The sequence below is a fragment of the Labrus mixtus genome, chromosome 1 (assembly GCF_963584025.1).
Source record: "Labrus mixtus chromosome 1, fLabMix1.1, whole genome shotgun sequence".
NCBI lineage: Eukaryota > Metazoa > Chordata > Actinopteri > Labriformes > Labridae > Labrus > Labrus mixtus.
The window spans coordinates 31,649,716-31,664,641 of NC_083612.1; the positions used below are offsets into that span (position 1 = coordinate 31,649,716).

Here is a 14,926-nt window from a genome sequence, read left to right on the forward strand (position 1 = left end):
AACATCAATAACAACCCTAAAACCTTTAGGCATGCCACAGATGTTGAGCAGTATTTAAGGTGTGTAACCTAAACATGCCGTTCTGAGTGTCCACCTAGCGTTTTTCTTCTGAGCACCAGCCACTTTTCCAATTGTTTTAAATGTGTGGGGAGGGTTTGAAGCAGCAGGTGGCCGCATGGAGATGAAGTGCTGCTCCCAGAGCCTTTTTTCCGAGCGCTCAGCCTTTTTTTGTACGGCCGCTCTACATGCTCAAGTTCAATATCTTTCAACTGTCAGAAAGGCGCTGTTGACGTTCCGACGCTCTTTTCCAAATGTATGATATTCCCTGTATTTCAGCCGCACACAGATCGTGTCTTGTACCCACATCCTCTTTGCTCCATGTCTGCTGGAGTAAAAACGATCTCAAATATAAAACAGGACGGACATGCAGTGCTTGAGCTCTCAGGTGCACAGCCAGCACTTTTCTTTTCTTTCATATAAAATTATAAATTATATTTGAACCTGCAACAAGCAACTGAAAAAGTGAAGAAACATGCATCATTCTTCATATAATGTACTGTTGGATAATGTGTATTCTGTCTGTCCTAAGAATGAGCGGCTATCATTGCACTCTATGAGCCCCCAGGTTGAGATGGATGTGTTTGTACATCAAAATCTTGTCTGGTGCATCATGGAGGTGAAAGGACAAGATTATAAAATACAAACAAATCTGATATAATCCAGCATCCCCTTTCAAACAGATGTTGTTTACATGTAAACATGTGTATTTGTGTTTAAGCAGTCTGCACTGCTTTCTGAGCATGCTCATACTGTATGTGTGTGTGTGTGTGTGTGTGTGTGTGTTTGTGTGTGTGTGTGTGTGTGTGTGTGTGTGTGTGTGTGTGTCTGTCTGTCCTGCAGGTCTGTGCGTGTGAGGGTGGCTGTGCTGTCTTTCCACTAGAATCAATAAAAAATAAAAAATCGAAAAAAACATCCTCATGTAAACAGAAAGTCACATACCAATGCAAAACAACACAATATATACAGTACTGCACACTACCCATATTGCACTAGATCAAATAGACAGTCAGGTCTCTTTTAGGTTGCCATTTTGCATTGGTAGGAGTCACAGCCCCACCCTACAGCCTACCCTGTGTTATCTATTTAACTCTAATGGGACAACAGTTTATAAAATGCTTCATGCTGCTGAGGAAGAACTGCCACTTGAGATTGAGACCATAAGCTCATTTTGAAAGTGTTTACTGGAGTCAGAAGTCAAGTGAGAACTACAGGGTCATGTTCTCCTCTAGTGTGACTTTGTTTTGGGGGGTAAATTCGCCCCCTGCTGGCCGTTAGAAAGATTGCAGGTTTAAGGCACTTCAGCAGTGGCTTCACTTTTGAGACCAAGACGCTACGTCTACATCTTATATAATTGTCTTTAGTAAAATAGAGAATGCAACAATCACAGCAAATCACAGTCGCTACTTTCATCCCCTTTACAGCCGGGAAGCTCCTCATGACGCAATGACTGTTAGGAATCTGAGACAAAAGGACAAATCTGCTGTGCATGTAAGCACATTCTGTAGTTGTTTAGTGATAGTATGATGCTGCATGATCAAAACTTAACCAGCTTGCGTAATTATGCACCAGTATCAGTCATTTAGGGCCTGCACATGGAACAGATAACATGAGATGTTTGTAAAGAGAGTAACCAGTGTAAAGGAAAAGCATTCAGGAGAGTTAACTACTATCTAAGATAACAGAGGTAAAATGAATAAACTAGTAAAGCCCAGAAGTGATAGGATAATAAGTGACAGAAGGGGCTGTGTGGAAAGATGAGCTCTAATCGACCTTCTTGGTGATGGTGTTGGTGTTTGTGTCAGACAAAGACCCGCCTGCAGACCTGCCTGGGAACGCTCAGATCAGACTCTCAGCTTTGAGAGGCTGTCATGGTGTGGCTGCACACGACTCACCAATCGATGGATGCTATCCTAGCTGACAAATGAAGTGAGAGTCTGCTGATTCTCAGTCATAGAAAAGAAATTGATCCTATTTATGTGAGATTTCCCCAAAGCTGTACCCCTGCTGTTCTTCCAAGAGGCTATAGGAACACAACAATGCTAGGGCGAAAGCTGAAAACGTCGCAAGACGAAGCATACCCGGTAGATTACTCAAATAAAACCATCACATAAAGAGAAGACAAAGAGAATAGGGCTGCAAAAACAACCTCACAATAGCAGCAAGTTAAATTAAGTTAAATACATTAAATACAAGTATTCTTCAAAACTGAATACAATGAGAAGTATCATTAGTTTAATTGCTCAGGAACAAATTAGAAAAAGGGTTTTTAAAACGTCAATATACTCGTCCCAGTTTGTGATTGAGAACATTTAAAGGCAGAATATGAGACATTTTGAACATTAATACAGCAGAAAGTATATCCTCTGTAAATGTCTCTGTGAGTCATGACTGTCTACAATAAGTGAGAAGCGCGACTCCCTCTGGCTGTGTTGTTGTCAGAGCTGTGTTTACATCATGTTCACATGGACGGGATGGCCTTGTGTATAAAGCTGTTTTAGTCAAGGACTAGAGAAAAGAAGAATAACATAGTCTACTCACTGCTTATTTGTATGTCACGTAAGCTTTTTTTTAGATCACGGTTATTCTGTGTCAATTTACATGCAATGTGAAGATATGAGCTAACTAAAGTGTGCTAACATTAGCCTGCTAACACAAAAATGCAGCCCACAAGCAATTGCTGCTTGAGCTTAATGTTTAATTTTTAAACTACAGCTTTCAGGCAAACATCGTAAAACACCCTCTGAACATCTTACTTTCTATTTTCAAAACTTGAAAACCAAAAATTACCAAAGTAGTTTCGGAATGAAGCGCAGAAAACTGGTATTGATGCTCAGGCATTAAAATTGCTTCCTTTAAGGTATTGTCTATTATGTTTGAGAAAAAGCAGGTGTTTGGTTATTATAGCACCTTCTCTGCATACTGCTGCTTTATCACACTGGAGGACTTTCCATTCAGGAGGGGTTACTGTAGCAGAAGACATATCTGAAAACATTTCCTCGCCTACTGCTGTGCTCTCACTGTCTGCATGTGCAGGAGGGAAAAGTTGGACTTTCTGGTAGCCAAGGTAACGGTCCTCTGCCTGACCTGATGTATAGTTTTTCTTACTCAAAGCATGTAAAGTACAAATATCAGGGTTTGCTTTGAAGTGGTCCTCTCTGTCAATTAGCACTCCATTTGCAATTATACAGTTACTGGTGTCAAAACAAAAGTTATCTAAATCGTAGTTAACAAGATACACAAAATGTTTCTTCACACTTCCTGCTGTGTGCAACAATAACCCAGCAAGACGACACGAATAAAGCTGAGATAATGAGCAAAGTGCTGCGTAAATCAACAACACGAAGTACCTGGCAGCACAGTAAAAATAGCAGAAAAAAGAAACAGTCATTAATAGAGACAAATAAAACAAAAAGGCAAAGGTAAATATGTTAATGATGTAAAATGTTTTATGAGAAGGCCCTTAAGACCACATTTCCAATGTCTGTAATATTCTAATTATGCAAGGTGCAATAAAACCCTCAGTCAGTGTAATCTAGTAGGGCTTTCACAGTTGCAGAAAACTCCTCAAAAACTCCTGATATTTCCCGGAGGAGCTGTAAGTGTGAAAGTAAGCCACATTCGTCACTTGGACTTCACCCGGGGTATCTCCTGCCAGACCCCTTTTCTTTTTTTCCTTCAGCATGTCCCGAGTGAGCTGATGTGAGAACGCAGCAGGATATTATCCGGAGAGTTCACCTCGAGCCAATGGGAGGGGGGAGTGACGTTTGTATTCTGTGACTGCTGCACGGTGCATTGAGGTGTATGTATGCAATGGCTATGATCTCCATGCAGGTTTTCTGTTCGTCAGTATCTTCTACTCCGCTCTTTTGTTGATATTGTGATTTTGTCGGACTACACGTAGCATTGATATAAAGGCAAATATTCTTATTATAGCATTGTATAGCGTACTCTGTTGCTTCGTCCGCATCGTTTTTTTAAACGTCTTACCTCAGGTGACCCCCCCCCCCCTCCCGCTGTGAGGTGCATATGTGAACAGCCAGGTCAGGAGAATATCTGGAGCAGTCCTCAAATCTAGATATTTTCAGGAGTGCAGATGTGAAAACGGCTTAATCTTCAACTCAGTTAAAGGAAAACAAGAGACCCCTGACTGATGATCCTCAGGCTGCGCACTCACACACAGGCTCTAATGTGATGATGCATGGTTTTGAGAGATACACATGATCATTCAAACTGCAAATGATATTCATTGTTATTTACTTTTGAATGAGCCTTGTGCATCAATACTCTGTAATGATTACAGCTGTGCCCCAGGGCTTCCTCAGACACACCTTCTGAACCTGCTCACCTGCTGTCAACTAACCAATCATCCCAGATCGTGCTCAGCTACAGTACAGGGTAATGTGCCATATGTGCCACAGTATGAAGAATCAGAAATACTTTATTAATCCCAGAGAGAAATTCAGTAATTTGGCTTTGAGTCCAGTGTCCCTGGTTGTTCTAATGTTGGTTCCTTTAGTTCAGCATCCTTCCGTGTGTACCTGAGTGACCTTCTCATCATTGTGTCATACCTTTCAGCATCTAAGCAACAATCTTTGAATAAACCACTTTAACTCGGCTTGTCAGCTGTATGTGTGTTCTACGTTTAGGTTCAACTTGCAAAATTATAAAAGTACTGCATGATTAATTTAGAATGCAGTTACTGCTTAGCAACATGTTTTTCATGGTTTTGACCTACAATTTTAATGTTTCCAAAAACAGATGTCAGAATCCAAAGCAAAAAAGGTGACTGTCTACAGTTACACCATCGTATATATAGCGTTGCATCGCGTGTGATCGCACGCTGGCTGTCCACACTGCATCCATTAAATATACAATTCTATGATTTCAATTTCCCCTTGCAAACACAATGACATCTAGTGCTTCGGAAAGAAGGCGGACAAACTTTGTGCTTTAGGAGCTCATGAATAAAATCATAACTCAGAGGCTCGTCATTAAACAGACAGTTTTTTCCTCCGGTGTTGTTGACACAAGTCGAAGCACAACATTTAAATCAAAGAAGCGGATATTATAAATGCACCGTTATCTTCACATCGTAAAACTAGCTAACAAGCTCTGTTGGGTATGAAAAGTGAGTGTCAGTGCCTTGTAGAGCCCCCTCCTTCCTCGTTTTCCGTCTGTCAATGCGAGCGACAGTTTAAAAGAAATTTGTCGCTGATGCTAGGACAGATTGTTAACCAGAAAAAGTATTAAAAAAACAACCTGAGTCAACATCAAATATAGGCAAGACTTATTCAAAATGTCAAATGCAGTAAAACATTGATCTTAACATTTATCCTGTTGTACAAAGTTCAAGTTGAATCCATTTTGTTGTTTACATAATAAGGGGACTGCACTGGAAGCATGATTTGGGTTATTTGGGTTTTCATTGTTCTCACAGATAGATTTGTTTCTGCTGACCTTCTTATGTCAAACGGAAAGTGTCTTGAAGATTGGAATGTCATGTAGTCATGCAGAGTATGAAAAGAAACACAATATATACGCGGATTAATATCACAGAGCTCTCTGGAGTTGAAAAAACAGCTTTTCTTTTGTATGTAAATTGGAAGGCCGGCTAAAGAAGACACGCTCTCCATTTCAAAATGTCACTTCATCGAGCTGCAGTGTGCCACAAAGCAATAAATAATTCTCAAAATGAAAGAAAGCAGCCTGAAAAGACTGTGCCGTTTTTATTAGGAATATCCAAAGCAATACTTTATTGTTATTAAAATCTTCTGGTCCATAGACAGAAGCTCATATCCCTCTGAAGAGCTGTTTTAATATCCTTATAATTTAATATCCTCAGCAGGATTCATTTTTATCTCGGCCTGACGTGCTCCCCGGTATCTTACACTCAGTGACAGAAAATGTAGATGTAAGTGACACTGCTGGAGAATAATTTCATGGCAATCATATGTGGATATTGCAGTTTTTTTTTGTATCTACATGGGAGGGTAATGAGTCATATTTGCAGTTGAGTCTCTGTTGAAAATTACATGGAGAAGAAGCGGTTTTGCATAACAGTTTTAAGAGTTCAGTGCTTGCATAATGTCCCTTAACAGGGGGAAGGTCAACAAGCCATTTGACTTAATAGGATTTTAATTCTTACATCAGGCGTATTTGCATACCACTAGTTTGTAGTTAAACTGTTCTACTAAGTGTTGTCTGGAGTTTGAGCCTGCAGCATGGCCCTGCATACATTTAAATGTAGAGCGTGTGTTTTGGGATGTTGGGGGGGGGGGGGAGATTCAATAGGAAAGTGTGTGTGTGTGTATGTGGAAGGAGACACATGCATCCTCTCTGGCTGACCAGCTACAGAGAATTTCACAGGTTTTCTCTGTTCTTATTCTGTCGCCCATCTCACTGCACTCACCTTTATTGTCTAAAATGATCCACGGCCAAGCCCCCAGGGTGTGTGTGTGTGTGTGTGCGTGTGTGTGTGTGAGGTGATGTTCTCTTTCTACTACACACATACTGTACACACAGACTGTCAGATAGCACCCAGAATAGAACAGTTACAAAATAAACAAAATGTGTGTGTGTGTTTCTATTTATATTTCACATTGTGAAACGTGCAATTCAGGATTTAGATTTTTATTTTAAATTAGGCTCACGTCTCTCATAAAGCAGAGTTAAATGGTAAATGCACTTGAGCTGGTATTATGCTTTTCTAGTCTCCTGACACTTCAACACCACATGTCACACCTACACATTCACGTCAATTCACACACTGATGACAGTCAGAAGTGACTAATCCCATTTATATGCATTCATACACCAAGGACCAAGCAGCTTGAGCCACTTGAGGTTAAGTGTCTTGCCCAAGGACACATCAGACATGTGGCGGGATCGAACCCCCAACCTTTCAGTTGAGGGACGACCGACTCTACCAACTGAGCCACAGCCGCCATGACAGTGACTGACACACAAAACTAGCTTTCAAGTTAAATATAAATCACAAAGTGTTCAATAGTGAAGGACAGTCACAAAAAATTATCAGATAACTAATATTAGTTTCATTTCTGTTTATATGCATTGTATTAATCTGAGAAAATGCATGTGAGATTTAATCACTTTCTGTTATTTTTTAGCCACATTATGGATGCTTTGCTTTCCTGTTTTTGATTTGTGACTGTTTTCCTGAAACCTTGTCTTATCTCTACTTCCTGTAAAGCAGATGAATGTTCTTTCTTTAACACCTGATCAGTTCTCAGATTTCTGAGATCACTCAGAATGAGGTGACAGAAATACTGCACTCATTAAAAAACTCTCATGCCCGTGATATTTATGGTCTAAACACCTTCTTTTTAAAGACTCATGCTGGTAGCCTAGTACCGCTTTTTCAGCAATCTCTGTCTCAGGCTTTCTATCTTTCCCTCTAACTGGAAAATATCACAAATCATTGCCAATTTTTAAATCTGATGATCCTACTCTTGTTTCAAACTACAGACCTATAGCAATACTTCCAGTTATGTCTAAGTTGCTTGAAAAAGCCTTATATAACCAGCTAAGTTCTTACTTTGAAGCTTACAACTGGCTCAGTGACTGCCAACATGGTTTTCGAGCTAAACGATCAACCATGTCGGCATTACTACTTCTCACTGAACAAGTACGTGACTCTCTTAACAAAGGTCACATCACTGAAGCTATTTTTATTGATTTTCGTAAAGCTTTTGACACCGTGAACCATCAAATCCTGCTTAACAAACTTCACTCATTTAAACTGTCTCCATCTGTGATTGAAATGCTTTCTTCTTATCTGAGAAACAGGTCGCAAATTGTCAAAATTGATCGTACAACATCCCAACCTTTATTCTGTGATATGGATGTTCCACAAGGCAGCATTCTTGGACCCTTGCTTTTTATTTTATACATCAATGATCTTCCTCAAGTGTGCAAATATTCAAAATGCTTACTGTATGCTGATGATACTGTGATTTTTCTCTCTGACTCAAATCCTAATGTCATAAATTCCAAATTGTCATCTGATCTTCAGTTCTTACATGACTGGTTGAAAAATAATCATTTGACCATCAATGCAAAGAAAACTGAGTGTATGTACTTTCACTCCCCCAGAAAATGTATTACATTCACTGATCCCATCACCTTTGCAAGCCAAGATCTTGTCGTCACAAAGACCTACAAATATCTTGGTGTGCTACTTGATTCGCATCTTACATACCGTGAACACACCTCTAAACTAACTACTAAGCTGAGTCAGAAACTTTATGTGTATAATAAGATCAGCTCATATCTCTCCTTCTCTGTTTCTGAAACGTACCTACATGCAATTGTGTTTTCAGCAATTTCCTACTGTCTTCCAATCTGGTCACTTACCACTAAGGAGATTACTGAACCAATAGCACGACTGTACTATCAAGCTCTTAAGATCCACAGTAACCTCCCAAAGTGGTTACACCATTGCTCTGCACTCACATGCTCCAACGCCTTGACTTTCCAGAATTACATACACAGCCACGCTATTACATACTATTTTCAGATTAAAAACAGCACTTCATCAACACTCGCTGCACTTCTACCGACAGATAATAGTAGACAAGTGCGCCTCACTAGGTCAGTCTCACAGGCACTCATCCCAGTCCCTGCATACAAAAACAACTATGGTCGTAAGTCCTTCTTTTATACATACACCAAAATTTGGAATGACATTCCCCATAACATTAGAACTTTACCATCTACCTCATATTTCAGAAATACATACAAATGACACCTTCTCCACACTTACACCTGCACTCATTAATTGTTCATGTATTGTCCGCAGTATCTGTACTGTTTGTTTCTATTTGTCTGTATTTGCCTAGCCCATGCTAATGTCCTGTAAATGTATTTGTCTTGATGTGTCATGACTGTGGTTTATGTTTCATGTTCTGCAGAACAGGAACCTGCTGGAAACCAGTTTTCAGTCAGGCCCGTTAAACTGTAACTTAATGTTACTTTTAAACTTTCCTGTATAATAAATGAAATGAAATGAAATGAAATGAATGAAGATAAGTCGTGTCAGACTTTCAGTTGAGCTACTTTAAATAATTTATTCTTAACAATGGCTGACAAAACATGGTAGTTTCAACTGTTAGATAAGCATCAGTGAGCGACAGCGGGTTACTCTTTTGTTGATGCAGTTGTATAAAAAGAGAAACCTTGGTCGACATTGAATAAGAAATCTCTTCAATCAGAAGAGATTTTTGTCATGCCACTGTGGAGGGTTTGTAATTATATTTGAACAACACTTGAAGTAACCTGTAGGCCTTCCATGAATCCGAGATTAGTCTTTAGAGCTTTTAGAAATATTCTGCAAGTTACCTTTGAAACAATCTCAGAGGTAGAAACTCTTCTCTGTACGGCTCTTGTTAAATTCTGTGTCAGCAGCAAACTTTCCACAGTCAATTCTTCACTCTAACTATGGATTTCTGAGCACAGAGGGAGACAGCAAACATCTTGACACGCTCCTTTTCCTGCAACACAGTGCACATAGCCGCAGGGTGCCTTATTAAGAGGTTTTATGGGAAAAGATGTTTTGGAGAATACAGTTCTATTATTGACAGGCAGAGAATGGCTTAAACACATCAATGCCTGAAATGAAAGTAGGGCTGACTGTAAATAGTTCAGTGTCCAATACATGCAAATTATCAAGGAACATACATGCTTTGTGGAATAAATCATCCGGAGCTTGTAGAGATTACAGGCTGTGGTCAGGGTTACCTCAGAGGACACTGCTCTTTTAATGATCTCTATTTATGCCAATGTTGGTCTACAAATATCTGTAGTACAGATGTAATAGACATTTACTTATTGATAAATGATTGAGTCATTGTGTTCATTTTCTCCATATGTGTGGAACAGACTGAAACATTGCACACAAATGACTTATATGAGGAACCTAAAGAGTAAAGAAACAACACGTTTTTTTGTGTTCTGTTTCATTCTTTTTCGTCCAAACAAAAGTTTCTACTGAAAGTTTGTAACCTTATTTTAAATAAAAATGATCCAACCCCATCCCCCCTGCTCCCCACACACCTGTCACTCAAAGCAGCCACACTTCCGATTGTGCATAAGTATGCATTTTTGGCCCTGATGGGGATTGACTCACTTTTGGAGCAAACGTCAAGTGTGAAACTTGAGGAACTGCACTCACCTGGAGGCTTTTTTTCTGCCCTTGATGTTGCCCCTCGGTAAGGACTTAAGAAATCTTAAGATAGATTTATCTGAGTACTTTTCTGGACATGTACATTACAATCATGACAACTGGATGGCTAAAACAGGGTTAACATCATCTACTGTCAAACTGGACATGTCCAGTATAGTTTCTCTCTCCACCGGCGCTCCTCTCAGCGTTATTAGCTTCTCGTTTCCTCACTTGGCCACTACAAGGCTGGATATCTCATCAGATCACAGAGCAGAACACTAACCCGCTCTCCGCTCCGATGGGCCAATAAGGTGCTCAGTAAAGCAGGTCGTGTGCCACTCAACTCTCATCACAGATGCTGCACAACACTGTCGGTCCATTAATGGGAAACAGCAGCATGTTCAGTGATTAGGCTGGGTAATGGTGAGTGACTGTCTCTGGAGACCTGGGATGGTTTGTTGAGGTGGCGTCTGTTGGACGCTGACAAACCCTGATCTGTTGTTAGCTGCATATTTACAATGAGGAATGATCCAGACACCGGAACGTGAACAGGCACATTCCCGCATAAAGACAAGAGCCGTACAGTCTCTCATGTCTCTCTGAAGGTGGTTTGTAGGGATTAGAGGAAGAGATGGTGATTCATTTCCTGACTTTTGGCATAGCCATGCTGGATTCTCCTGGGGGACAGAGCCTGAGCCTGTATTATATACCGGGGATGCTCACAGATCCCTGCCTCTAATGAAATAAGAGCTCCTCTAGATTTGTACTCACTCCAGCCAGCAGGAGAGGCTGTTTGCAGGCAGAAATCAGGTTATGAAGTCTTCTACCTTACTTAAGTTTGGTTATAAAGCTTGAAGGTGTCCTTTAAAGACAGTGCTTTAGTCAATCTTACCAAAAGCAGGTACATTGGAATTGGTGGTTTGGTTTACAGGAAAAATGAATGGATCTTTTTGGCACTTTGATTTTTGATTTTTCTGTTAATTTACCCATCTCCTTCTCTGACAACCAATCATGATGGGCTAAAGAGTATTCAGACCACCCTACCTGTGATGTATGCCCAGTCTTTGGTGTTCCTTAAAAGTATTTTGAATAAAACAAGCCCATAGAAAGCTTTGATACGTGAAAAAACAACACACTTTTGTATCTTTTTTGAGCAATTTTTTCCCTTGATTAGATAGGACAGCTGAATAAAGATACTTAATGTCGAGAGGAGAGAGTGTGGGATGACATGCAGCAAAGGGTCGAGACAGGATTCAAACCCACAGTCGCTGCAACAGGGGCTGTACTCTCCATACAAGGGGCGCCCCCCCCCCCTTTTGAAAACTTTGAGACTTGAATGTTTGAATGGCAAGACTGTCCAGGAAGGTTGTAGGTGGAAGACTGAGGCTTTTTCAAAGACTAAAGAGGTCATTTATTTACACAGGGCAACCATAGTACCAAAGATGTCAAAAGGAAAATATAATACAATCAAAGTCAACATCTGCTCTCTTGACTAAAAAACAACTCCTTTTAATAGTCTCTTTAATCTACTGAATTACCAGCCTGGCATGAACCATATGTCACTCAGGAGACTCTAAACCTCTGACAACCAAAAAAACAGTAAATGCCTTTAACATGTCTCACATGTGAGAAGAAAGCCCTTACAAAACAAAGACAGAAAAAGATGTCATATTAAAGCAGGGATAAATTCACCCATGATACAGCCAATCACATCATAACAGACATCTGCAAAAACACAACAGCTTTTTAGTTGCCAGTCTTGTCTTTTAATGCTTAGGAAAAAATCTGCGCAATCTGTCAACAAAGTCTGTCCCTCAGATCATAAATTTCCTGGCAGAGCCTGTGATATACACCGTTTAATGACCATGAACACATGCTCCAAATATTGACAATTTACATACAATTAAATGCTAATGCAGGAGGAGGGGGGTTGAGGGAGCTACATTTCTCATAGTAGACAGCAGATAACTGGAAGTAAATATGGGCCATCTATTGTGATATTGTTTTGCGAGGAATATCAAGGATGGTATTTAAACAGTGCTTCTGTACCGGCCTGTTTAAATATGATTTATGTTTTTTCTTTACTTAAAAAATAACCCTTCTGAAAATGTTCAGCTGTTGGTTTTTTTTCGTTTTTTTTTAACTTTATAGCTTGACTCAATATGGGCATATTAATAAAACTCAGGATGGGTCTGAAGGTGTGAGGTCATGAGGTATTATACACGAGTGAAATGCTTCTCAGAAAGCCGTAAATGAAGCCAATTCCTTGAAAAAGTGTCTTGTTGGAACGTAATAAAGTTCAAACAGGAGCTCTGGGACGTTGTTTTAGGACGTTGGAGTCAAGCCCCATACCAGCCCTGCAGGTGCTGGCGGGAGAAATGCCACTAGATGTCAGAGGGAAACAACCAATGAATAATTACAGGAATAACATGAAAGGGCATGGAGAGCAGCATGGCACTTAAGTGGTATTACAGGACAAATGTGATCTCTTGGGATCATGTATTGCACATGCTGTAAAGGACTTTTTTTGTTGTTGTTTTTTTTTTTTTTGGGGGGGGGGGGGGGGGGGGGGGGGGGGTCATATAATGACTTTGGGAAATAAAGGAACTGAAAAGCCAACCTTCATTATGTGATGAACAGAAGTGTACTTGAGTTTAAGTCAATGTTTACGTTTAGTTTCACACGGGATGCAATCAGCGATCTCCTGCGTTTGTTTGACCCGTCTACCTTTCTATATTTGGTGTCGTATGCTCACCCTGTTCCCATTCCTAAGGTGTCAAATACGAACACCCTGTTAGCACCTTAACTGCTCATACAGACGCACTACTACATTTTGCATCTGCATGAGAAGCACTGGGCTTTTAACTAACTTTAAACTCAACCAACAATATTTTTGAAAAGGCAAACAGTAACAGACAGATAAAGTTTACTCCCTGGCAGTTTGGATTAAATAAGGTGTGGTCAACACAGGACCTCCACCCAAATGATTGGGGTTAACGTCCCTTGTGAATCACAAGTTAAAGTCCATTATTGTTTTCACTACCCCATGATGCTCTCATAACCTGCTCAGCCTAGTTTCTTCTTCTCAACCTAACCAAACAGACAGTTTGATGTGAAGCAAGAAGAAGCCAGATGCTACTCGAGCGTCAGAGCTAACGTGCATCATCTGAATAAGACATCAAAGGGTCTGTGTTTGTTGACCTAGGGGAGATGATGTGTGTCCAGCAGTCATGCTTGTGTTTTAGTATGAGTGTCTTAAGCACAAATATGAATTGTTTCATATTTCTGTAACAATTTCTGTGTCGTGAACCGACAAGTGGGAGACCTAATCAAGATAAAATGACCTTTTCTAACAATGCTTTGATCATTGTTAGATTGACCATCTCTCTCCCTATTGCACTACCTCGACTCACCCTTTCCCTCCCCATGCAATACTTTTGTATTTTATTTCAAGCCTGAACTGCTACCTTTTGTTCTGATAGAACCTTCTTTGTGTGTTATTCTTACTTCCCTGCTGTTACTTCTGAACGTGCCTGATCCTTTCTTGTTACCAGCTGTAAGCTGTAGGACTGACCAGCATGATCAATGATAAACTATCTGCTGTGCCCATCACTGGCTCAGCCCATCAGTGAGGTAAAAGCTGTGCAGAGCTGCAGACTGTTGATTCTTATTGGGATCTAGAGAAAAAGAAACCTCTGTCAAATAAAGAATTTTGATCAAGAGTTTGTGCAACACGTTTTGCTGAAACCTTTTTATTAATGTAATGAAAGCACCAGTCATTTGAAATGAACATAGTATATCTATAATTACCTGTATGTAATTGAGACTAATGTAGTTTTGCCATGTGTTGTTGTCTTTCTGCTTTGGTCCCCATGTGGAGATGTTAAATTAAGGCCTTGGGGCTTATGCTGATAATTGGTTATTTCATGAGGGCTGATTGGAACAACTTAAGTGTTTGCTTACGCATACAGTCTGAATTGTATTGTTTAAATTCTTATTTTTTATTTTGGTATCTGCACCATTGCTGAATCTAAACCATATCTTATAATCAAAGAAAGACCTTCTTTAATACAAGCATGTTACCAGAATCAGCAACAAGAACGACAGCAGGTGGCGACCTGATCTGTGGAGATTGTATTTTTAACCCATCATAAACAAATCATGACATTTAAATAGGAGCAAAATCCTTCTCCAGCTCATTTTGTCATTTGGAGCGCCTCCCAGTGAAATGGGGCTCCTGTCTGCTGGCTTCAACCCAGTGTAGTAAAAACAGCAGTGTCAATGGCACCATATCTCAGTTATTTCCTCAGAGCAGACTGGACTCTAGCTTTCATATCTTATCATTCTGTGCATGGGTAATGCACTCTGATGAGCCTTCATTAGTTTAGTTTTGATGAACATCTCCATTGAAATGTCTGTGGCCACTTATCTTGAGTCATGTCTATGTCCTGTTACCGTTGGATAGTTCCTTAATACGACCTATTTTCCCATGATACCCTTCACGGGGGATTTAGTCAAGCTAGCAAAATGTAGCTTTTAGTCACATGAGAAAACCATAAATTGTCTTGTGCAATCCTTTATTTTTTTAAACATAAAACCAGTCTGATCTGTAGAGTTATACATGTATAAGTGTGATGGTGAAATAAAAGAATACATTGATTATTTCATTCGAATAACTTCAATTAA

The 14,926-nt window shown here is 40.0% G+C and overlaps 1 protein-coding gene and 1 long non-coding RNA gene across 3 annotated transcripts in view; both read right to left on the reverse strand.

The window, feature by feature from the left end:
* LOC132977518 (carbohydrate sulfotransferase 8-like) overlaps positions 1 to 14,926 on the reverse strand; it is a 222,964-nt gene that overhangs the window by 40,742 nt on the left and 167,296 nt on the right. The window lies entirely within an intron of this gene.
* Positions 7,974 to 10,015, reverse strand: LOC132977533 (uncharacterized). Its single transcript, XR_009673830.1, has 2 exons — positions 8,492 to 10,015; positions 7,974 to 8,343 (listed from the first exon to the last, which is right to left on the reverse strand). It is a non-coding gene; the product is annotated as an uncharacterized LOC132977533 (long non-coding RNA).